A 26,905-nucleotide genomic window follows, 5' to 3' on the forward strand; every position below is an offset into this window, starting at 1 on the left:
AAGAGAATCACCTAAGCCCAAGAGCTGGAGGTTGCTGTGAGCTGTGATGTCACAGCACTCTATATGCACCCTATGTGTCGAGGGTGACAAAGTGAGACTCTGTCTCTAAAAAAAAAATAAATAAATAAATGAAGGGGGGAAAAAAGTCCTAGGGTGATGAGAGGAAAACTTTGGCCAGGGGTTGGAGTAGGGTTTGGTGATACAGATAGAATGGTCAGGAGGACTTCCCGGAGGAGGTGGCATTTGATCTGAAATCTGAAGAGCAAGAGAAAAATCAGTCTTTGGAAAACCTGGAGGAAAACACTCCAAGGAAGTACAAAGCTCCAGAGAGAAGAAAAGACTTTGCCCACTGGAGGACACCAGGGGCCAACGTGGAGCCCGGCACAGGGCTGGGTGGGGTTAGAGACTTTTAGATGAGGTCAGAGAGGTGAGCAGGGGACAAGTCAGGCAGGGCCTTGTGGCCACATGAGGAGTAAGGATTTTATTCCAAGTGGGATAGGATGCCACTGGAGGGCTTCCATCAGGGGCTATGACCTGACTTACCTTCTGGCTGTTAATGGGAGAGTAGATCCCAGGCAGAAACACCAGCAAATTCTACACAAATGAAGATGAGGTACAAAAACTGAACTCTACAAACAGGAGAACAAGAAGGGGCCGTACAGATCATTTTACAGATGAGAAAACTGAGATCAGAGGGCAAATAACTTGATTTCACACAGCAAGTTAGAGACCAACACAAAGACTAGAACCCAGGCTACCTGGACCTTGGTGATACTTCCCATTAGAGAAAGAAAAATTCCCAGGCTCCCAGCCCTAGTGGAAGGAAACCCTGTGAAAGTAAGAGCTAAGTTTGCAAACTCTATATCAGATTACCAGTTTAGCCAGGCTCTGGCCCAGTCTCTGCAGCTGGGTTATTAGGTTAAGCTCCCCTTCTCGGAGCACTGGGCAGAGAATCTCACTTACTGCAGATTCCCTATCTCCTGGGCAAGGGAAGCAGAGGCCTGCGAGTGACAGGGAGGCTGTAGCAGTGATAGTTGATGGAGGAAACATGCAGAAGGCCTTCCCCTGACACCCCCCAGAAATCATCCAGTTAGCCAGGTCAGTTTATCTAGAAACCTGCACGGTTCCTAGCATTGTTAGATTGACATATCCCCCTCTAATCATTGCAAATGAGTCATGGCTGGGGAAAAAGAGGCACCTGGAAGAATAGTAACTATTTCCCTGCCTGCACTGATTAGATCTTTATCAGCTTCATGTTGTAGTGGATATGAACCATGCCAACCTCAAACTCAAGAGCTGCCAACTCTATGATATATTCCCTTATATCATCTCCAGGTTTTCCGAATTTGGCTTTTCCATCTACAGCTTTGTGGATTGATAAACACTCAATTCTTTTCTCATATTTTTCTCTCTTTACAATGTGATGTACATAAATCTGAGGAATATGAATGTCTTCTGGAGCAAATGTGCCAATATCCACAATTTCTTCAACCTCTACCACTGTTGTTTCTGCAGCTTTGCACATTGGCAAATTAAAATTCCTCCTGCTTTTTCTGAAAGTTACATTTCCTGCTCTGTCTGCCTTCCAGGCTTTCACCAACACAAAATCCCCTGTAATTGCATCCTCCACAGGAAAGTACTGACCATTGAACTCCCCCACCTGTGACTGGTAATTCTCCTTGTTGTGTTGGTGTAAAATGCAGGAACCCCAGCCCCACCTACAGGAATTCTCTCTGCAAGTGCACCCTGAGGTGTCAGCTCTACTTCTAATTCACCAGGTTAAGTATTGTCATTCATATTCTGCATTTTCTCCCTCCTGGAGGACACCATAAGTCTCATCTGCTTGGATTGACGTAAAAGACCAAAGTTGTCAACCCGCCCCCCCGCATCATTGCTAACTGTAGATAGTCCTTTTACTCCAGTGAGATTCTCTGGAATTCCACACAGACCAAAACCATCAACCAGAACTGCTGCACCATCAGGTTTGTCTTTTACAGCTTCCACTGAATCTGTATAAAATTTGGTATGGTGATGACTACTGGTAGAAAAATAGCAAACATCCCTGGGACCAGGCACCCCAGAGGCGTGGGCAGAGGCACTGACCCACGGCCCACAGGAGAGTTTGAAGGAAGACATCCGTGGGCTGGCTGCGGGTGGAGGCCGCGGGCTGGAGTGCATGTCTGAGTGTGTCAGTGTGCCCGGCCCAGGCCACCAAGTCACTGGGAAGGACAGGTCTGCCAGGGGCTTGACTCCACTTCAGCTCTGACTTGAGATCAATGACCTGAAGATTGGTGATCTTTTTACCTTCCGCCTGACCCAAAGCAGCCAGGGCTGCCATAGCACATGTAGTAGCTGACAACTTAGAAGAGCAGTGAGCTGTTGAGGCAACAAGTGGAATGGAATATTATTTGACAATAAAAAAGAACAAAGTACATCTGATAAGTACTGCAGATGAACCCTGAAACCACTGTTAACTGAAAGTAGCCAGTCACAAAGGACCACATATTGTAGGATTCCATTCACACAAAATATTTAGAGTAGGCACATCCACAGAGACAGAACACATCTTTAGTGGGTGCTAGGGAATGGAGAGTTGTGGAGAGTGACTATTAATGAGCATGGGGTTTCTTTTTTCTTTTTTTTAAATTTTATTTATTTATTTATATTTGAGACAGTCTCACTATGTCACCCTCAGTAGAGTGCTGTGGTGTCATAGCTCATAGAAACCTCAAACTCTTGGGCTCAAGTGATTCTCTTGCCTCAACCTCCCAAGCAGCTGGGACTATAGGTGCCTGCCTCAATGTCTGGCTATTTTTTTGTTGCAGTTGTTTAGCAGGCCCAGGCTGGGCTTGAACCCACCAACCTCGGGGTATGTGGCCTGTCCACTGAGCTACTGGAGCCAATGAAAATGTTCTAGAATTAGATAGTGGTGATGGTTGCACAACTGTCAATATACCAAAACCCACTGCAGAACTGTTATAAAAATAATCATAGCAAATGAGGAAAAGAAGAGAAGGGACTTTCCTTAATCTCAGAATGTCTCAGAAACATACAACAAACACATAAATAGTGACAAGCAGACAGCCTTCATTCTGAAATCTGGAAGATCTTGATAGCTCCTTTTAAGGTTTTGGACGTTATAGGTATCGTGGTCAATTTTGGGGTGGGGAGTCAGCTCAGGGATGGGGACATAATAGGTGGGATTGTAAAGAAAGAATAAACCTGTTATTCATAAGTGATGTGACAGTTTGTAAACATCCCAAAGAATCTACAGGTAAAATAAAAATTGAGAAGCCTGCAGCTTGCTGGGTATTGCTGTGTTATACAGATGCTCATAGACTTTTGATAGGGCTATGGCCCAATATATTCATTGTAAGGTGAAAACATTTAAGTCAAAAATGCACTTTTAATTTATGATAGTTATCCAGTTATAATTCCACCAAAAGTCAAGGAGTGTACTGAATGCCTATCACTGTTGTGCCATTGTTAAGTTAAATCACAGTAAGTCTGGCACCACCTGTATGTATTATCACCTATATTAAAATGAAACATAATATATTTATTATATATTTAAACTTATATTCTGGATTACCTATGTTAAACAAAATATTGACAGATCATATATGCTAATAATATAAATGTTAAATATATTAAAATAATTGCTTTCAAAATAAGAAAAAAATTCAAAACCAATATAAGGCCGAGTATGGTGGCTTACAAGCCTAGGTTGTCCTAACTCTCTACTTTCCTGAGACAGATTTGTCTTCGGAACTGACCTTGTCTAATTTTGGGAGACAAGCTTTGAATCCATGGACTATCTGGCTAATCCTAAGTGTTTTTTATGCTTGAGGTCTTGAACTGCACTACTAGTGTGACAAGACAGTGTGTTTATGCTAGCAACATGATTTATGTTGAAAACCTGTTTTTGTACATCTGAGACATGGGGCAACAATCTGTAAGTCTGAATTTTTGGGGGGAGGGGGAAAGGTAGACCTGAGTGGATGATGTAAGTCACAGAGTTGCTGAATGCTTACATGACCGACCTTCAAGAAAAACCTAAAGTTCAGGTGAGCTTCTGTGGTTGGCCACACTTCTCATGGACGTCATACACTGTTAGTAGGACAATCCTACTAACATGGATAGTAGGCTATCCATGTCACTATACTGGGAGAGGAGACCTGAGAGTTTGATTTCTTCTGATTTCATTCCATAAATAATTTCCCTTTGTTGATTCTAATATGTATCATTTTGTTGTAATAAACTATTATTATGAGTTTAATAGCTTCTGAGTTCTCTAAGTGCTTCCTGTAAATCACTGAGCACAAGGGTAGACTTGAGGACCCTCAACAAGTGGTTTATAGAATTCAGGCATCTTTGAGCTCGTCCAATTTGCACAGCTATGTAGGCCAGGTTGCTTCCCTTCAAGTCCCTAGTTGAGACTTATGCTTTCATTCATTCTGCAAACATTTATGAAGGGCTTTCTTTGTGCCAGGTATTATACCCGATACTGAGAAGAAAGCAGTCAATAGTTAACATACATGCTATTAAAAATATGCATGTATTTAAAAAGGGTAGAATTATAAAAGCATAGTTTATTATCATGAATTTCTATACCCTTACACACTGATTATGCCACATCTAAATCATTACCCTTTTCTCTTTCCCAATTGGGAAGCACTGTTTTGGTATTTATTTATTTATTTATTTAGAGACAGAGTCTCACTCTGTTGCCCTCAGCAGAGTGCCATGGCATCACAGCTCACAGCAACCTCCAGCTCTTGGGCTTAGGCAATTCTCTTGCCTCAGCCTCCCGAGTAGCTGGGACTACAGGCACCTGCCACAGTGCCCAGCTATTTTTTGTTGCAGTTTGGCTGGGGCCAGGTTTGAACCCGCCACCCTCGGTATATGGAGCCGGTGCCCTACTAATTGAAATACAGGCGCCACCCTATTTTGACTTTTAACAGCATAGATTAATTTTGTATATTTTGAACTTCATGTAAATGAAATAGTATGGTGTGTATTAGTTTGTATCTAGCTTCTTTCATTCAATATTACGTGTATAAGATTCATTCATATTGTTGCATGTGTACATAGTAAGTGCTTTTCCTTCTACTAAAAACTACTCTGTAATATAAATACATGTTGAGGATCCATAATCTGAAAATTTGAAATCCAAAATGCTCCTAAATCTGAAAGGTTTTGAGCACTGAAAGGATGGTAAAAGGAAATGCTCATTAGAGCACTTTGGATTTGGGATGCTGAACAGGTAAGTATAAGTCAAGTATTAGAAAATATGAAAAAATCCAAAATCTGAAACTCTTCTGGTCCTGTCGGTGCAACTCAATACAAAATGAATAACACCTACTTGGTTCATCAGGGTTGAACTGAGGGACCCTGAGAGGCCTATACCAAACAAGCATCTGCACATGGAGATGCAAGGGTGCAAACTCTCTCAATGATCTTTACAGCTTTTATTGAAGTCAGACAGAAAATGCAGCACAGCAGAAAGTTTCAAAGAGAGGGTAAACGTTATAGAACAAGGAGTTTATCTTTAGTTGCATAATTTAACTCTTAACACACTCTGTTTACTGTACTTCTGTCTTGCCTTTTTCTTATCACTGTTAGTATGTGACTTAGGGTTGGAACAGTATACTGTGTCTAAGGAATGTTGCTTTTAGTACTCAGGGCCAACAGGGATGCTTGGCTTTTGTCCAGATTACTCTTTTTCCTAGAGCCTAGCACTTTTTTTTTCTTTTAAAAAAATTTTTTTTTATTAAATCATAACTGTATACATTAATGCATTTATGTGGTACAATGTGCTGAGTTTATATACAATTTGCAATGCTTACATCAAACTGGTTAACATAACCTTCACCTCACTTAATTATTGTGTTATGACATTTATACTCTTAATACATTTGACATGTACCTTTGCAATATACACCACAGGTGTGGTCCCACCAATTACCCTCCCTCCACCCACCCTTTTCCCTCCCCTCCCCCTCTTCTTCCCTCCTTCCTCCTGGACAATAGCTGGGTTTTATCTTTCATATGAAAGTGTAGGTGGTTATATATAGGTTTCATAATAGTACACTGGATACTTTTTCTTCCATTCTTGAGATACTTTACTAAGAAGAATATGTTCTAGCTCCATCCATGTAAACATAAAAGAGGTAAAGTTTCCATCTTTTTTAAGGCTGCATAATATATATATTCCATGGTGTACATATACCACAATTTGTTAAGACTGTCATTATTAATAAAAGCAGCTTAGTCCATTCAGGCTGCTGTGACAGCACTGCAGACCAGGTGGCTTATGAACAATAGACATTTGACCCTCACAGTTCTGGAGGCTGGAAATCTACGGTCAAGGCTCTGGAAGACTGGTGTCTGGTGAGGACTCACTCTCCAGTTCATAGATGGTGTCTTCTCTCTGTGTCTCCACGTGGTGGAAGGAACATGGGAGTGATTTAGGATCCCTCTTACTATGGCACTGCTCTCATGCCCTGCTTAGCTCCCAAGGCCCCATACTTCCTAACACCATCACATTGGGGGGTTAGGTTTTAACATGAATTCTGCCTGCCCTAGTCTACAGCAAACGGTGCCATTAATACCAACAACTGTTAACATCCTAGGTCTACTTTCTCCATAGAATCATGTTTAACCACCATTCAAAGCACTAAAGAGGGTGCTGTATCTATTTTGTAGTTGAGGAAAGGCAGGCTACAGAGGTGAAGTGACCTGCCCAAGGGTGTGGAAAGAGGAAGCAGCAGGGCTGAGGTCTGATTCCCCGGCCTGCTTCACTCCAAAGCTCAGGCAGTCTCTGAGAGCTCCGCCTTCCTGTCTGTCTTCCATGCAGAGAGGGCCTTTGAGGGATAGCTGTGATGCAGAGACAGATAGGGGAAAAATAACTGCAGCCCTGCCATGTAACAGACAGAGTAAGGTAGTTATTCTGCGGCCTCAGTTCTCGATCTGCTAAATGGAACCGACGACAGCAAACAGCAGGACCCAGTGGAAGTGCCTTGCAGAGTAGTTACCATTTAGTGACACACTTAGTGAATGGCAGTAATTATTATCAAGAGATGTTGCAAACAGAAACCCCATATATTTCACTCACATTAAAAATACACTCATAGGCATCCCACCTGCCTTCAGAGGATATGAGGATGACAAAGGTTATGACAAAGTCTCTGGCTGGGGCAAGAGGGCCAGGAGCCCTCACCCTTAGGGCAGTGGGCCACTTGGTAGGTGGCCAAGCACTACAGTCACTGAGGACCATACAGCTGTCTGGATTCTTCCCCAGAGCTTCCTCCCCTCGGCAGGTGCGTCCTGGCTCCAGGTAGAGAGGGAGGGGTCATGTACCCTCACAGAAGCTGCTTGTGATGGGGGGGGGATGGCTGTGGTTCTGCCCATCTCCAGGGATCACATTAATGTGAGCCTAGCACTTTTAATACTATAATGCTGTATCCTACATTTCCCCCTCTTTTTGTTTTTTTTTTAGAGCAGATTCAAATTTATAAAGGAAAATGTAGGAGAGGGGTTTGACAGTCCAAAGTATTTCAGATAAGAAATACTCAAACCACATATTACAATTTATGTATGCATTCTTGAACTGATAAACATTTGAGTTGCTTAATTTGGGGCTATAGCAAATAATGCCGTGATATGGTTGTATTTAAGAGTATACTCCTATGTTCAAATTTCATAGATGCCAAAATGTTTTTTAAAACACATATCTACTAACCACACACACACACTATATCTACTTTATACTCCCAACAAACAGTATACACACACACACACACTATATCTACTTTATACTCCCAACAAACAGTATATGCAAATTCCAGTTTCTCTACCTTGTCTTTAATACTTGGTATTGTTAGCTCAGGGCCTGTGGCTCAAGCAGCTAAGGCGCCAGCCACATACACCTGAGCTGGCGGGTTCGAATCCAGCCTGGGCCCGCCAAACAACAATGATGGCTGCTTCCAAAAATTAGCCAGGCGTTGTGGCGGGCGCCTGTAGTCCCAGCTACTTGGGAGACAGAGGCAGGAGACTCGCTTGAGCCCAGGAGTTGGAGGTTGCTGTGAGCTGTGATGCCATAGCACTCTACCCAGGGCAACAGTTTAAGGCTCTGTCTCAAACAAACAAACAAACAAAAAAAAACTTGGTATTGTCACTCTTTTAGCATTTAGCCATTCTGATAAGTGTGCAGTGGCAGATTTAATTTTTATTTGTCTGATTGGATAAAAAACTTTTATTTTTCTTGTTTATTGTCCAATATTACAGTTTTATAAAGAGTCTGGTCAAACCTCTCATTATTTTTCATTGTTTGAGTTTTTGGAATTAATTTATAAGAGTTCTCAATATATTCTGGGTACCATAAAAACTTCTGTCAGTTCATGTTTAGTAATTCTCTCTTCTCATTCTAAGGCTATCTTACAGGTATGTTCTGATGAATAAATTTTAACCTAGTCCAGTTCATACATCTTTCTTTATATTTAGTCATATTTATGAGTCATATTTATATCTTATTTAAGGAAGTATTTCACAACCCCTAAGGCCATGAAGATATTCTTCTATGTTACTTTAGGTTTAGTTGAATCCATTTAACTTTTATGAAGGATGTGAAGTTGGGGATCAAATTACCTATTGGAGTAGAAAAAATATCCATTCAGTGAAGTTTTCTCACTGAACTGTTAAAATACGATTGCTAAATGGTGATTTCTTAATTTCCTTACTCCTACATTTACTGGCTGACATTCTACCCTGTTACTCATAGGCAGTGTGACTTTTTAAAATCATATTATTATGGAGAAAGGACCTCTTTACCTTGTAGCGGGGCTGAGGAAATACCTCAGAGTTTGTCACCCTCCTTAGCTTTATGTTGACTCCTCAAAAGGCAAAATCAAGACCTAAATGAGACAACTTTTTTTCAACCTGCCGGAAACAAGTACACTCACATCTCATTCTCTGGATTGTTTACAAAGTCTGACAATTAAGTTCACAAACTTTCCTAGAAGGAGTGCTACATACCTCACTGCTGCAAGTCACTACAGTCACCTTCAAAGCACTTCCCTGGGGTAGTTATGCACCAATGACAGAGCCTAGACCACCTTTCAAAATAATTCTGGAACTCTTTTTTTGGGAATGGCCATCAAAGCTGTTATCATATTACCCTTGATGTTCTAAATGTCATCAAAATGTCTTTCTTATACTACTTTAGCTTTAGGTAAAGAAAAAAAATCATTGGAGGCCAGATAAGGTGAGTAGGAAGAATGTTCCAATACAATTATTTGTTTACTGGCCAAAAACTTCCTCACAGACAGAGCTATGTGAATTGGTACATTACCATGATGCAAGAGCCATGAGTTGTTAGCCAAGATTTTCAGTAAAGATTTTCCTGTCTCTCTATTGATGTTTACTTGGTCTGGTATACTTCTCAGTCTGCTGACAATTTTGATGTATAATTTGATAAATGTTTGTGATGTTTTCATCAGTTTTGCTAGTTAATGGCTGCCCTGACCTCTCTTTATCAGTGACACTTTCTCTTCCCTCAGAAAAACATTTAATCCATTTGTACACTGCCATTTTCTTTCTGGCATTATCCCCATAAACTTGGACTAATAAGTCCCTGATTTTACTTCCATTTTGCCATTTTTAACAAGAAATTGACAAATATTTCTTCATTGCTCTAATTAAAGCTCCAACATTCTCCAAGCACACAAAAACATGGAACAATAATGAATGACACTCAGCAAGACACTGCCACACACTGACATGAACACAACTATAAGACACTATACCGAGATTATAAAACCTGAGTTGTTTGTATGGTGCTGCCAGTGTAAGAGACCCCATCTCTACTAAAAATGAAACAGCTAGCTGGGCATTGTGGCAGGTGACACAATGTGGAACAGCTAGCTGACATAATCCCAGCTACTTGGGAGGCTGAGGCAAGAGGATCACTTGAGCCCAAGAGTTTGAGGCTGTTGTGAGCTATGATACCACAGCACTCTACACAGGGCAACAAAGTGAGACTCTGTGTCAAAAAAAGTAAGTATATCAAAAATAAGCACAACAAAAATTAATAATGTATAAAGTATCTGCCTGTAATACAAAATAAATCACAATACCATTTAAAAATATCTATTTAATTATTGTATAATTTAATAATTATTGTATTATCTTATTTAAATATTGTATATGTATCACAACTGTGCCTAGAAGATGCTTTTTTTGAATTGAGTCATACTGAGGTTCTAAAACTCTCTGCTATCTGAATTTCAGTATCCCTTGCAATGCCTGGGAAATTCTCATCCATAATCTCTTACAGTAAAGCATCTGTGCTTTTTAGGACTATCCTCTTCTGCTTAAGGAAATCCTATAAGATGAATGTTTGTTCTTTGGAGTGTCCCACAACCCTCTCAGGGAAAGATCAGTTTTGCTGTCCATCTGTCTGCCTCTTTGAATGTTTGGGTGGGTTCAAAAGTTTTGTCTTCGATTTAAGAAATCCTTTTTATAACTGAGGGATTCTACTGAATTTTGGAGCTCCTTGAATAACTTTTTAATTTCACTGAGCTCTGCTATCTGATTTCTCATTATATCCATATCCTTGATAAATTTGTCTCTGAATTCGTTTACTTCTTGAGACAACTTTTGTACAACCTTTTGCATTTCAATATCCATCTTTTCCTCCAATTTATTCATCTTATTTTCCATCCATATTCTGAATTATACTTCTACTATTTTGGCCATTTGTTTATAAATAACATCTTCTGACGTATACCTTTTGTCATTTCTTGGGGGAGTTGATTTTCTCTGATTATTGATGTTGCCAGAGTTGTTCCTCTTCATGTTTCGTTGGTTCTGCTTCATGCTTAATTTCTGTATTTGGGTATTAAAATTGGAATGGTGTAATTGAATTTGGGGTTTCACGAATGTCGTTTACAAGCCCTTTACCAAAGAGCAGTGATTAGTGCTTGTGGTTTTTTTCTTACAGCTTTACAAAGGTCCCTTTCAGACCTGAAGGTAGAGACGCTGAGAAGCAAATTGGTGTGATAGAGCTAGCTGGCTCTTACTTGTCATCTTGTATGCTACTGAGTAACAAGAGAAGGATAAACTCTCAGCTATGGGGGATGTACTGGAACCTAAGATCCCTAACCCCTCTCCAGCACGTATTGCAACCTATTGTAGGAGGGGTCAGTCCCTCTCAGTTCAACACAACCTCTGTTCAATTTTGGAGGGTCTCCGTGTGGACTGCCCAAGTCAATAGTTCCAAAAGCAATTATCCCAGGCAGTACAAAATACTGCTCAACTGTGAGAGTTCGATTGGTGATCAGTAACCTGGCGATGGGGTTCCACAGGCAATTTGGACCCAGAAACCCAAAATGCTGGAGTTTGGCTCTCTCTGGTGGTCAAGGGGATGGGAAGGTTCACCCAGGCCAATAGGCCAGAGGAATTGGTGCCTCCTTCCCTGCCCTATGCTGCAGCCTCACCCTGCCACTGGTAGCCCCACAGGACTACGGCCCTGGTCCCTTCAGTGGGTGGAAGCAACAGGGATATGGGTCTGCCTGAGAAAAGGAAGATCAGTGTCTCCTCCGTGTTATAATCTTCCACCAGAGTAACCTCATGGGTCTGAAGCCTGGCTCACTGGTTCCCTCTAGTGTTCAGTAGCTTCTCTGCCCAAGGCTGGTGCCACTGCTGCAAGTAATCTCATGGATTTTCTGCCTCTGTCTCCACTGTGCTCTGTGGTGGGCTGGGTGTAACTAGAGCTCAGCGGGGGATACATCTCTGTCCCAGCCCCACTCTGGGCTGGTGCTGCTGTCCTGTGTATTCTCACGGAGTTTGCAGTTTCTGTCTCCAGTGAACTCTGCAGTGGGCTGGGTGTAATTAGAGCTCAGAGAGGGTGTCTCTGTCCCAGCCCCACCCAAGGCTGCCACTGTGTATTATAACAGAGTTTGAGACTCTGTCCCAGCTATGCTCCACTGTGGGCCGGGCATATTTTGATTCCACAAAAGCTGGGACTCTGCCTCAGCCCTACCCCACTGCACGGTGAGTGCCAAAACTGGACGGGTACTCTCATCTTAGTCCCGGCTTCATCCTGCCCAGGCAGGTACCACCACAGGCATACTCCCAGTTTACAGAGCCTGTGTTTTTGTGCCAGTTCTGGTCGACATGTGGCTCCCTTCAGGGTAGAGGCCTGGCTCCCTCTGATTGCCAAAAAAATAGGAGTGTTTCTCCAAAGTATGACCCAGGGTGTGAGCCTTGTTGTCACTGCCACTGCCACATTCTGCTGTGGGCCACATTACTCCCTTTCTTGCTTGGCGCCCTTTGTCTGCAATCCCGACGCTATGCCTGTGTAGCTGTTTCAGCACAGACATATAACACCCAAAGCTAAGCCCATACCTCTCAAGAAATTGCCCAATCTGAACTCCACAGGGGATAGACTTCCAAACCATGGGGTAGGGATGGAGGGGTGGGCTGGGAGTTCAGAATTGCAGGTATGTGTTCAGTTTTACATTGGGCAGGAGGATGCTGAGGCTCACAACTGGGATCTCTTTAGGGAAGGAGATCCCATTTATAGTGGCTCTCTCCTGTGGGGTAAAAATGAGATTGAATTCTGTTCTCCTTTTTGTAGAAAGTTCAGTATGAGCTGTTCTCATGGGGGAGAGGACTCACGTCGGCTTGGCGATGGGTTTTGAACCTATAGCTTGTTTCCGTGGGGTTGCAGCCTGCCTCTGCAAGGGTGATGTGCATTCCTCAGTCTTCTTCCTTAGATCAGCTCCAAACCATCAGCTTTCCTGAGAATCTTCTGTTGTTTATCTATCCTTCTGGATGGAGCCTCTGACCTTTAATCTTTTAAACAAAATAAGTTTCATCCCAGGATCCTGTATTTTGCTAAACTGAATTTCATTTGTGATGGAGAAATCAAATACTTTACTGACTTCCATACATTAAAGAAATTTGCCATAACTAGACTAGCCCTCTAGGAAGCACTCAGACATATTTTTCATAATGGCCAGCATGACAGTCCTCACTAAAACAAACTCACTCAAAATTTAAACAACAAAGCCTGGCTTACACTATGTTGAAAAGTTTAAAAAATATGCATTGGATCTCTGAAGAACAAGATGACCAAAATTCTACCAATTCTCTCAATCAATGATAATGTCTTAAATTCTCCTGTAAAGCGATACAGGTTGGCTGACTGGATAAAAAAAAAACTCAGGCCAGGTATCTGTCCTCCTCTAGGAGATATAAAGGATAAAATAAGACCCAGGGTGAAGGGATAGAAAACAGTAATCTAGGCAAATGGAAATCAAAAAGAAAGCCTGGGTCTGAATCTTATTTGCAGGTACAATTGGTTTTAAACCAACAAAAAATAAGAAAAGACTGGGATGGCAAGGGAAACACACAACATGAAGAGATTTTGATAATTAACATTTACGTGCCCTACCTGAATGCTCTCCTTGATTTCTAAAATAAACCCTAACTGATCTGAACAATATGGTATCTTCCTGCACTATCAAAGTTGGAGATTTGAACACCCCTGTGGCAGTTCTAGATAGTTTCTCTAAGAAGAAACTAAACAAAGAAATAATGGACTTAAACTTGACCCTAGAACAAATGGACATAGACATATACAAAATATTTCATCATAAAACAGTTTGCATTCCTCAATGCATGCCATCAGGACATGGATCGTACTCCAAACTGATCATATTTTAGGACACAGTCTAACATCAACAAATTTGAAAGAATATAAATTATTCCTTTATCTGCTCAGACAATCACAGAATAAAATTTGAACTCAGTAGCAACAGAAATCTTCATATTCCGATAAAAGTCATGGAAGCTAAATAACTTTATGCTAAATAACCAGATGTCTGGAATAAAATTCTAATGAAGACACAAACTATCAAAACCTGTGGCATACTGCAAAGGCAGAGGAATTCATAGCACTAGAACCCTTCCTCAGTAAAACAGAAAGAGAGGAAGTCAGCAACCTAATGGGCCATCTCAAGCAACTGGAAAAAGAAGAGCAATCTGATCCCAAACCCAGCAGAAAGTAAGACATAGCCAAAATCAGAGCAGAATTGAATGAAATTAAAAGCAAAAGAATCATTTCAAAGATCAATAAAAAAGGGTGGTTCTTTGAAAAGATTAATAAAGTTGATAAAACTTTGACTAGACTAATCAGAAACAGAAATGTAAGATCTTTAATAATTTCTATAAGAATTTCTATAATAATTTCTATAAGATCTTTAATAATTTCTATAAGAAATTATTAAGGGGAAATAACAACAGATACCACAGAAATATAAAAGATCCTCTACAATTACTATTAAAAAACTCTATTCTCAGAAATACAAAAATGTAGAAGAAATGGACCTATACCTAGAAGCACACCACATTCCTAAACTCAACCAGAAAGAATGAGGAATTTTAATAGACTTATATCAAATAGTGAAATAACATCAACTATACAAAATCCCCTCCAAAAAGAAAAGCCCTGGACTAGATGGCTTCACATAAAAATTCTACCAAACTTTCAAAGAGGAACTATTACCTATAATGCGTAATCTATTCTCAAACATAGAAAAGGAAAGGGTGCTCCACAACACATCTTACAAAGCAAATATCACCCTGATCCCTAAACCAGGAAAGAGCCAAGAGAGAAAGAAAACTGTAAATCAATATCATTAATGAATATCAATGAAAAAAAAAATTCAATAGGATCCTAGCAAACAGAATAAAATGACACATTAAGAAAGTGGCACAACATGATCAAGTTGGTTTTACCTCATGATTACAGGGTGGCTCAACATATGTAAATCCATAAATATATTTCACCACATAAATAAAATAAAAAACAAAAACTATATGATTCTCTCAATTGATGCAGAAGTCTTTTGATATCTGCATCCTTTCATCATTAAAACACTTAAGAAAATAGACTTATGTGTGACATTTCTTAAACCAATAGAGGCCTTCAACAGCAAACCCACAGCCAATATCATATTGAATGGAGTAAAAATGAAAGCATTTCCACTCAGATCTGGAAGTAGACAAGGATATCCATTGTCTCCACTGTTCTTGAACATAGTGCTCAAGGTTGTAGTCATCGCAAACAGGCAAGAGAAGGAGATCAAGGTATTCAAATGGGATCAGAGGAGGTCAAACTCTTGCTCTCTGTGAATGACATGATCTTATGTCTGAAAAACCCAGGAGACTCAATTACAAAGCTCTTTGAAGTGATCAAGGAGTATAGCAGTGTCTCAGGACACAAAATCAATACCTTCTAATCAGTAGCCTTCATATATGCCAACAGTCAAGCTGAGAATATAATGAAAGACTCTTCCTTTTACAGTAGTGATAAAGAAGATGAAATACCTAGGAATATATCTAACAAAGGACATGAAAGATCTCTATAAAGAGAACTATGAAACCCTGAGAAAAGAAATAGAAGTAGATGTTAACAAATGGAAGAACATATTGAGCTTATGGTTGGGATGAATCAACATTGTTAAAATGTCTGTACTACCAAATCTACTAAATCTAGAGATTTAATGCAATTCCCATCGAAACACCAATGTCATACTTTAAAGAATTTGAAAAATAGTACTTAATGTTATATGGCATCAGAAAAAATCTCAAATAGACAATACAATTCTTAGAAATAAAAACAAATCTGGAGGCATCATGTTACCAGACTTCAGGTTATACTACAAATCTATAGTGATCAAAACAGCATGGTACTGGTACAAAAATAGAGATGTAGATATATGAAATATAATAGAGAATCTAGAGATGAATCCAGCCATATAGCAACATCTGATCTTTGATAAGTCTAACAAAAACGTGCATGTTGAAAAGAGTCCCTATTAAAAAAACTGGGAGAAATGGTTAGCCATGTGTAGAAGAGTGAAACAGGATGCACACTTCTAATTTCTGACAAAAATTGATTCTTGCTGGATAAAAGGTTTAAATTTAAGATGTGAAACAAATAAAAATTCTAGAAGAGAGTGTGGGGAAAACACTTGTAAGTATTGGCCTGGGAAAATATTTTATGAGGAAGACCCCTCTCCCCCCAGCAATCACAGCAACACCAAAAATAAATAGGACTTGATTGAGCTAAAAAGCTTCTGCACAGCAAATGGTACTACAGTCAAAGCAAACAAATAGCCTTAGGAAAGGAAAATTTTTACATTTTATGAATCTAGGAAAGTCTGATAACTAGAATCTACAGAGACCTCAAATTAATCCATAAGGAAAGAGCAAATAACCCCATTTTTATATGGACAAAAGACTTGTAGAAGAACTTCTCTGAAGATGACAGACAACAGGCCAGCAAACACATGAAAAAATGCTCATCATCTTTAATCATCAGAGAAATGCAAATCAAAATCACTTTGCGATATTACCTAATTCTAGTAAGAGTATCCCCACAACACAGACTCTCCACATTGCAGATGTTGGCATGGATGTGGAGAGAAGAGAATACTTTTATACTGCTGGTGGGAATGCAAACTAATACAATCTTTTTGGAAAGAAGTAAGGAGAATTCTCAAAGAACTAAAAGTTGACCTTCTATTTGATTCTGTAATTCCATTACTAAGCAACTACCCAAAAGAACAAAAATCATTTTACCACAAAGTCATTTTTTGCAACAGAATGTTTATTGCAGCTCAATTAATAATTGCCAAGTTGTGGAAGCAAACCAAATGTTCATCAACCCACGAATGGATCAACAAATTATGGTGTGTGTATACTATGTAATACTATTCAGCCATAAGAAGATGGAGTCTTTACATCTTTCATGTTTATCTGGATGGAGTCAGAACACATTCTTCTTAGTAAAATATCTCAATAATGAGAAAGAAACCAATATATAAGTATTTACACATTCATACAAATGATAAAACACAAATATAGTCCAGCAAGGGGCAGGACTGAGGAGAGAGAGGGGAGGAGAGGGAGTTGGGTGCGTAGAGGGAGGAGGAAGGGTATTTGATAGGATCTCACCTAATGTGCACAATGCAAGGGCCCCTCCCCATCAGGGTGGATGCTCTCCTACACCCTGAACTTTACCTTGGCAGTGTGAACAATGTAACCTAAAGATTTGTTCCCTTGAATTAATTTGAAATAAGTAAAGAAACAAAACAATGAAAATTTACATGCAATGAGATGTGAAGATGTTAGCCTACAATTAAATTTGTAAAATCAGCCTTCCATATGCATGAATTCTTTACCTGTAGAGTCATTCAAACTTGGATTTGAAATATTTGGAATGAAAATTTCCACAAAGCAGGGTGGAAGAAGATGGCAGCCAAGTAAAAACTTCTTTGCAATCAGGTGTGGTGATAGTGGAAAGAGAAGAGCAGGCATCTTTGGATTTTGGGATCTACCAAGAAACCTTCCTTTGGGGATACAGGGAGACAGGGCAGGACTTCTGTACCCCAGAAGAAGGACAAAAGCAGTGGAGAACTGGCAAGTGGTTGTGTTTGTTTGGTCTGAGGCCACCTGCAGCTGTAACTACAGCAGCAGGAGATTGCAAACAGGGAAGGCCTTTCTTGTGCGCTGTTTTGATTTTTTGGATGGGCTCTTGGTTGAACTATCTTCGGAGAACTTGAGCGAGATTGTGGATGACTTCAAATATTGTCTAGGGCCGTGGACTGAGCCACTGAATTTGAATGGTGCTAGTATTTGGTTGTGGGCCACCCATGCAGCCATTGTGGGAGAACTGCCCTGGCAGTCTCCATCCTCAGGGTTGCAGAGGAAAGAGCAGGCTGTGGAGAGAAAGGAACACATTTACGCTGCTAGGGGGACTGCAAACTAATATAACTTTTTTGGGAGGAAGTATGGAGAACCCTCAAAAGAACTCAAACTAGACCTCACATTTGATCCCTCAATCCCATTACTGGGCATCCACCCAGAAGAAAAAAATTTCTGTTACCACAGAGACACTTGCACTGGACTGTTTATTGTAGTTCAATTTACAATTGCAAAAATGTGGAAACAGCCTAAATGTCCAGCAACCCAGGAATGAATTGACGAGTTGTGGTATATGTATACCAGGGAATACTATTCAGCCCTTAAAAAAGATGGAGAATTGTACCCTGGTTGTGTTATAGTGGGAGGGTTGGATTCTCCACTGGAATTTTGAAAAATTTGACACCTAAATCACTACTAGGCTTATCAGTTCTTTCAATTAATGTGAATGATTTAAATTATCCTCTAAAGAGGCATAGGTTGGCTGACTGGATACATAAACTCAGACCAGATATCTGGTTCTTACAAGAATCTCATCTATCTTAAAGAATAAAAATAGACTCTGGATAAAGTGATGGTCATCTATAATTCAGGCAAATGGAAAAAAGAAAGAAGTAGGCATTGCAATTTTATTTGCACATACAATAGGCTTTAATCCAAAAAAGGTAATGAAAGGCAAGGATGGTCACTACATTTTGTCAAGGTAAACACTCAACATGAAAAATTTCAATTATTAACATTTATGCACCCAAGCAGAATGCTCCTCAATTTATAAAGGAGACCCCCCTAACTGAGAGGAATGATTTGATACCTTCCAGCACCATAATTTTTGGAGACTTTAACACCCCTTTGACAGTGTTGGATAGATCCTCCAAGATTAAACTTGGCAAAGAAATTTTAGACTTAAACATGACTGTAGAACAAATTAACTGAACAGACATCTACAGAACATTTCATCCCAACAAAGCTGAATACATATTCTTCAATCAGCCCATGAAACTTCCTCCAAAATTCATCACATCTTAGGTCACAAGTCTAACCTCAATAAATTTAAAAGAATAGAAATTATTCCTTGTATTTTTTTGGACTATCAGGGAATAAAATTTGAACTTACTAACTACAGTAATCTTCATATCCTACAAAGACATGGAAACTAAATAATCTTATGGGGTGGGTGCCGATCCAAAAGGGAAACTCTGAACCATAAAACTCGGAATAAGTTCCCGGAACTCTCCAACCATGGGAACCAGCTACAGCTGCTGAAGCTGCAGACCCAGCTTCAGCTGCTAAAGCCACGAGCTCGGCTTTAGCTGGAACCAGCTACAGCAGCTAAAGCCACAAACCCACCAGTGACCGTGCGAACTCAGCACCACTCCCCCCATAGCTGATTGCAGTTGCCAGTTTGCAGGAAAACCTAGGAACAGAGTGGAAAGACTTAAGAAGTGTGGACACCTGCACTGAGTGGGAAGGTCGGTGGCAAGTGCCGTCTGGAAAAGAACAGCCGAGGTTACACAATTCTTAGGCGACAAACGTTTACAGAAATTCCAAAATGGCATCGGCCATGGAAGGTGGTTACCATGGTAACAGTATAAACTGTAAATCAGGTATAAGCCTCGGAACCATTCACAGCACCACCTGGTGTCCAGAAAGTGTATTGCAGTATGAATATATTCCTACCAAAGTTGATCCCTGCAGCAGACATATAGATATATATAGGTATATTTCTACACGCAAGAATATTTTTGTAGTTGGTGCCTTTTTGTTTTGTTTTGTTTTGTTTTGTTTTGGTCTATTTTTTCCTCACCATTTTCTTGGAGGAGATTTCGATAATTTTTTATTATTACTTTTTATATAGATATATTTTTTATTTCTAGGTTTTCTAATTTTAATTTCTTCTTCTTTTTTAACATTTCTACTAACACCACTTTTCTCTCTCTTTTTTTCCTTTCTTTCAATTATTTTATGATTATCACTATTTTTATTGCAGTTGTTCTTATATTGCTGTTGTCGTGGCTGTTGCCTGTATGTCTATGTGTTTCGGTCTGTCTCTGTATCTATGGGCCTGTGTGCCTGGTAACCTTTGTATCTGTTTATTTGTTCATTTGGTCTCAATGAGCTTGGTGTTACGACCTGCAACTCTGAGCTCCTAGCACTCCCCTCTACTCTCACTCCATGTTCTGGGAACCTGCCCCCCACAGGAGTCCAGATTTTTGGGTGAACTCTCGAGAGGTGTAGACAAGACCTGGACTGCAGCTGGCCAGTGCTGACTCTGCAGCAAAGGAGTGAGAAGATGACGGTCAGCTAAGAGGGAATTACACTGGAGCAGTGGTGCCCTGAGGTGCAGAGCAGCAGCCATCTCCAGCAATAACAAGGCCCACCCCAAGATATCCCATAGCCTCTCCTCCTGTCTCCCTGGGCAACCAGATAAGGCTGAGCATCTTCTCAGATGGCAACCACCATGGAACAGACCTGGGACTGAAACACAGGCCCCATGAATAAAGGGTTTGCCTGAGGCGACACTGACCTGGGTGGAACACAGGGACTAGAAAACACACCTGCGGAGCTGGGAAACTCCCAGGGTGGGGCTGATCCAGAGGACTGCTCTACTGAGCCTAAGATGCACCTGGCCCTCAGGGGATCACCAGCCTATAGACAAAGGAGGCCAAGAGGCTACAGCTGATAACTAATCATGCTGCAAATACAAACCCGCAGGAGTAAAGACAGGGCCTGAGGCACAAGTTCTGGGAACTCAAATCAGCCTCTCCTCTGCAGAGGAATCTAGCAGGGTCAGAAACAAACTCCCACAGGGTTGTTCCGTTCACACAGTAACATAAACTAAGGGTGGGGCTGGAACTGAGTGAACACCTCCAGCCTCCATCAAGTGCCCAAGGTTGACAGGCCACACCACCCCCTGCTGGATAAACACAGAGAGCAGTGGCCTAGACGAGCAGACACAGACTTAGGCAGGTGCAAACCTCTGGAGTATCTGCTTACTGCAGACAACTGACTGGGTCACAGCCCTGTGGGGCTAGCAGTGACTGGGTGTGACAGAGCTGCAAGGTAGGGAAGGAGGCATCAATCTTCCCAGACTGATCTATTTACTGGGTGGCTCTTCCTGACTCCACGCAGCACTGGAGCAAGCCATATTAGAGCAGTCACCAGACCACTGTGATCCAGTTCCCAGGGACCTCTTGAACTCTCCCACCCAAGGAAGCTGCTGACTGATACAATTGATTTGGACCTTTTGAACTGAGCCACTAACCTGGGGACTATCCAGGTGGTGCCCTGGGTGTGTGGTTGTAGGAAGGTTTGATTTTCCTTTTCCATTTGTTGCCTGTGGTGGGTGGGGTGAGTTAATTGCTGGTATTTCTCCACAGCTGAAACTTCAACCCAGAGTAACTGTTTCACTAGGGTCAAATACAAAACAAGCTGAAAACAAGACAGAACCACTTAGCCCCTTTACACCAAACAGGGCCCCAGTTTCTCAGGCCACAGCACTGTACGGGTCCTCGACAAAACACCAGGGAAAAATCAAAGGGAGAAAAACAATCATGGGGCGGAATCAGTGGAAAAACTCTGGTAACATGAATAACCAGAATAGATCAACCCCCCCAAGGAAAGATACAGCAGATGTAATTGAAGATCCCATTCACAAACAACGGGCTGATATGTCAGAAATCGAATTCAGAATTTGGATGGCAAACAAGATTAACAAAATGGAACTAGGAATTCGAGGAGAAATTCAAAAACTGTCTCAAGAATTTAACGAATTTAAAGACAAAACCATCAAAGAATTAGGCACACTGAAGCAAGAATTTGCAGCCCTCAAAGATATGAAAAATACAGTAGAATCCCTTAGCTACAGAATGGACCAAGCAGAAGAAAGGATTTCCAACATTGAAGTTAAAGCCTTTGAACACTCCCAAACTCTCAAAGAGGAAGAGAAATGGAGAGCAAAAACGGATCATTCTCTCAGAGAGCTCTGGGATAACTTGAAGAAGGCAAATATCTGACTCATAAGAATTCCTGAAACAGATGACGTGGCCTCACTGGGCACAGAGGCCCTTCTGCATGAAATTATGAAAGAGAATTTTCCAGACATGCCTAGAGAACCTGAAATTCAGACAGCAGATAGCTTCAGAACCCCAGCACGACTCAACCCCAATAAGACATCTCCCAGGCATACCATAATTAACTTCACTAAAGTTAATATGAAGGAGAAAATTCTCAAAGCAGCCAGGCGAAAGAAAACTATTACCTTCAAAGGGAAGAACATTAGAATGACTGCAGATCTCTCTGCTGAAACTTTTCAAGCCAGAAGAGGGTGGTCATCAAAATTTAATCTCCTAAAGCAAAAAAACTTTCAACCCCGGATCTTGTACCCAGCTAAACTGAGTTTCATTTATGATGGAGAAATTAAATACATAAATTAATGACATTCATATGCTGAAGAAATTTGCCATAACCAAACCAGCTCTTCAGGATATAATCAGACCTATCCTCCATAAAAACCAACCCAATCCTCTACTACAAAAGTAAACTTACTCAGAAACTTGTGATCAAACTCCAACTTCCACAATGGCAAAACGATTAAAAATGTCCACTGGACTTTTGAAAAACTCAGTTTCACCAAACTTATCAATACTCTCCATTAATGTGAATGGCTTAAACTGCCCTCTAAAGAGACATAGGGTAGCTGACTGGATACAAAAACTCAGGCCAGATATTTGTTGTGTACAAGAGTCACATCTTAACTTAAAAGACAAATACAGACTTAAGGTGAAAGGATGGTCATCCATATTTCAGGCAAATGGTAACCAGAAAAAAGCAGGTGTTGCAATTTTATTTGTGGATACCAAAGGCTTTAAACCAACGAACGTAAAGAAGGACAAGAATGGTCACTTCATATTTGTTAAGGGAAAGACAATATGATGAGATTTCAGTTATTAATATCTATGCACCCAACCAGAATGCACCTCAATTTATAACAGAAACTCTAACAGATATGAGCAACTTGATTTCCTCCAACTCCATAAAAGTCAGAGATTTTTTTTTTTTTTTTTGTAGAGACAGAGTCTCACTGTACCGCCCTTGGGTAGAGTGCTGTGGCGTCACACGGCTCACAGCAACCTCTAACTCTCGGGCTTACGCGATTCTCTTGCCTCAGCCTCCTGAGCAGCTGGGACTACAGGCGCCTGCCACAATGCCCGGCTATTTTTTTGTTGCAGTTTGGCTGGGGCTGGGTTTGAACCCGCCACCCTCGGCATATGGGGCCGGCACCCTACTCACTGAGCCACAGGTGCCGCCCCAAAGTCAGAGATTTTAACACTCTTTTGGCAGTGAAGGATCGATCCTCCAACAAAAAGCTGAGTAAAGAAATTCTAGATTTCATTCTAATCATCCAGCATTTAGATTTAGCAGACAGCTACAGAACATTTCATCCTAACAAAACTGAATAAACATACTTCTCATCAGCCCACGGAACTTACTCCAAAATTGATCACATCTTAGGTCTCAAGTCTAACCTCAGTAAATTTAAAGGAATAGAAATTATTCCATGCATCTTCTTGGATCATCATGGAATAAAACTTGAGATGAGCAACAACAAGAATCTGCATACTCATACAAAAACATGGAAGTTAAATAACCTTACGATGAATGATAGCTGGGTCAGAGATGAGATCAAGAAGGAAATTGCCAAATTTTTGGAACAAAATGACAATAAGGACACGAACTATCAGAACCTTTGGGACACTGCAAAGGCAGTTCAAAGAGGGAAATTTATAGTACTGCAAGCCTTCCTCAGGAGAACGGAAAGAGAGGAAGTAAGCAACTTAATGGGACATCTCAAGCGACTGGAAATGGAAAAACGCTCCAACCCCAAATCGAGTAGAAGAAAAGAAATAACCAAACTCAGAGCAGAACTAAATGAAATTGAAAACAAAAGAATAATACAACAGATCAATAAATCAAAAAGCTGGTTTTTTGAAAAGGTCAACAAAATAGATAAACCTTTGGCCAATCTAATCAGGAAAAAAAGAGTAAAATCTATAATCTCATCAATCAGAAATAACAAAGACGAAATAACAACAGATTCCTCAGAAATCCAAAAAATCCTTAATGAATATTACAAGAAACTTTACTCTCAGAAATATGAAAATCTGAAGGAAATTGACCGATACTTGGAAGCACGTCACCTTCCAAGACTTAACCAAAATCAAGTGGAAATGTCGAACAGGCCTATATCAAGTTCAGAAATAACATCAACCATACAAAATCTCCCCTAAAAGAAAAGCCCGGGACCAGATGGTTTTATGTCAGAATTCTACCAAACCTTTAAAGAGGAATTGGTACACTACTGGGACTTGATCAAACTAAAAAGCTTCTGTATAGCCAAGAACACAGTAAATAAAGCAAGCAAACAGCCCTCAGAATGGGAGAAGATATTTGCAGGTTATGTCTCCGACAAAGGTTTAATAACCAGAATCCACAGAGAACTCAAACGCATTAGCAAGAATAGAACAAGGGATCCCATCGCAGGCTGGGCAAGGGATTTGAAGAGAAACTTCTCTGTAGAAGACAGGCTCACGGCCTTCAGACATATTAAAAAATGCTCATCATCTTTAATCATCAGAGAAATGCAAATCAAAACTACTTTGAGATATCATCTAACTCCAGTGAGACTAGCCTATATCACAAAATCCCAAGACCAGAGATGTTGGCGCGGATGTGGAGAAAAGGGAACACTTTTGCACTGCTGATGGGAATGCAAATTAATACATTCCTTTTGGAAAGAGATATGGAGAACACTTAGAGATCTAAAAATAGATCTGCCATTCAATCCTGTAATCCCTCTACTGGGCATATACCCAGAAGACCAAAAATCACATCATAACAAAAATATTTGTACCAGAATGTTTATTGTAGCCCAATTCATAATTGCTAAGTCATGGAAGAAGCCCAGGTGAACATCGATCCACGAATGGATTAATAAATTGTGGTATATGTACACCATGGAATATTATGCAGCCTTAAAGAAAGATGGAGACTTTACCTCTTTCATGTTTACATGGATGGAGCTGGAACATATTCTTCTTAGTAAAGTATCTCAAGAATGGAAGAGAAAGTACCCAATGTACTCAGCCCTACTATGAGACTAATTTAGGGTTTTCACATGAAAGCTATAACCCAGTTACAACCTAAGAATAGAGGGAAGGGGGAAAGGGAGGGGAGGGAGGGGGGAGGGGGGTAGAAGGAAGGGGATTGGTGGGATTGCACCAGTGGTGCATCTTACAAGGGTATATGTGAAACTTGGTAAACGGTCTGTGAAGCTAGTGAATGATGCCCTATGATCATATCAATGTACACAGCTATGATTTAATAAATAAATAAATAAATAAATAAAATAAAATAAAATAAAATAAAATAAAGAGGAATTAGTACCTATATCAACCTGTTCCAAAGGTAGAAAAAGAAGGAAGAATACCGAACACGTTCTATGAAGCAAACATCACCCTGATCCCCAAACCAGGAAAAGACCCTAAAAGAAAAGAAAATTATAGATCAATATCACTAATGAATATAGATGCTAAAATATTCAACAAGATTCTAACAAACAGAATCCAGCAACATATCAAACAAATCATACATTATGACCAAGTTGGTTTTATCCCAGGGTCTCAAGGCTGGTTCAATATATGTAAATCTATAAATGCAATTCAGCACATAAACAAATTAAAAAACAAAGACCATATGATTCTCTCAATTGATGCAGAAAAAGCTTTTGATAATATCCAGCATCCCTTCATGATCAGAACACTTAAGAAAATTGGCATAGAAGGGACATTTCTTAAACTGATAGAGGCCATCTACAGCAAACCCACAGCCAATATCATATTGAACGGAGTTAAATTGGAATCATTTCCACTCAGATCAGGAACCAGACAAGGCTGCCCATTGTCTCCATTGCTTTTTAACATTGTAATGGAAGTTTTAGCGACCACAATTAGGGAAGAAAAGGTGATCAAGGGTATCCACATAGGGTCAGAAGAGACCAAACTTTCGCTCTTCGCAGATGATATGACTGTATATCTGGAAAACACTAGGGACTCTACTACAAAACTCTTAGAAGTGATCAAGGAATACAGCAGCGTTTCAGGTTACAAACTCAGCATTCATAAATCGGTAGCCTTTATATATACCAACAATAGTCAAGTTGAAAAAACAATTAAGGAGTCTATCCCATTCACAGTAGTGCCAAAGAAGGTGAAATATTTGGGAGTTTATCTAACAAAGGACGTGAAAGATCTATATAAAGAGAACTATGAAACTCTAAGAAAAGAGATAGCTGAGAATGTTAACAAATGGAAAAATATACCATGCTCATGGTTGGGAAGAATCAAAATTATTAAAATGTGTATACTACCCAAAGCAATATATAATTTCAACGCAATCCCCATTAAAGCTCCGCTGTCATACTTTAAAGATCTTGAAAAAACAATGCTTCGTTTTATATGGAATCAGAAAAAACCTCGAATAGCCCAGATATTACTCAAAAATAAAGCAAAGCAGGAGGACTCACGCTACCAGACCTCAGACTATACTACAAATTCATAGTGATCAAAACAGCATGATACTGGCACAAAAACAGAGAAGTAGATGTGTGGAACAGAATAGAGAACCAACAGATGAATCCAGCTAACTACCGTTATTTAATCTTTGACAAGCCAATTAAAAACATTCAATGGGGAAAAGATTCCCTATTTAACAAATAGTTCTGGGTGAACTGGCTGGCAACCTGTAGAAGACTGAAACTGGACCCACACCTTTCACCATTAACCAAGATAGACTCTCACTGGATTAAAGATTTAAACCTAAGACATGAAATTATAAAAATACTAGAAGAGAGTGCAGGGAAACTCTTAGAAGAAATTGGGTTGGGCGAGTTTTTCATGATAAGGACCCCCAGGGCAATTGAAGCTGCTTCAAAAATACACTATTGGGACTTGATCAAACTAAAAAGCTTCTGCACAGCCAAGAACACAGTAAGTAAAGCAAGCAAACAGCCCTAAAAATGGGAAAAGATATTTGCACGGTATGTCTCTGACAAAGGTTTAATAACCAGAATCCA

Source organism: Nycticebus coucang, chromosome 18 (genome assembly GCF_027406575.1).
Source record: "Nycticebus coucang isolate mNycCou1 chromosome 18, mNycCou1.pri, whole genome shotgun sequence".
NCBI lineage: Eukaryota > Metazoa > Chordata > Mammalia > Primates > Lorisidae > Nycticebus > Nycticebus coucang.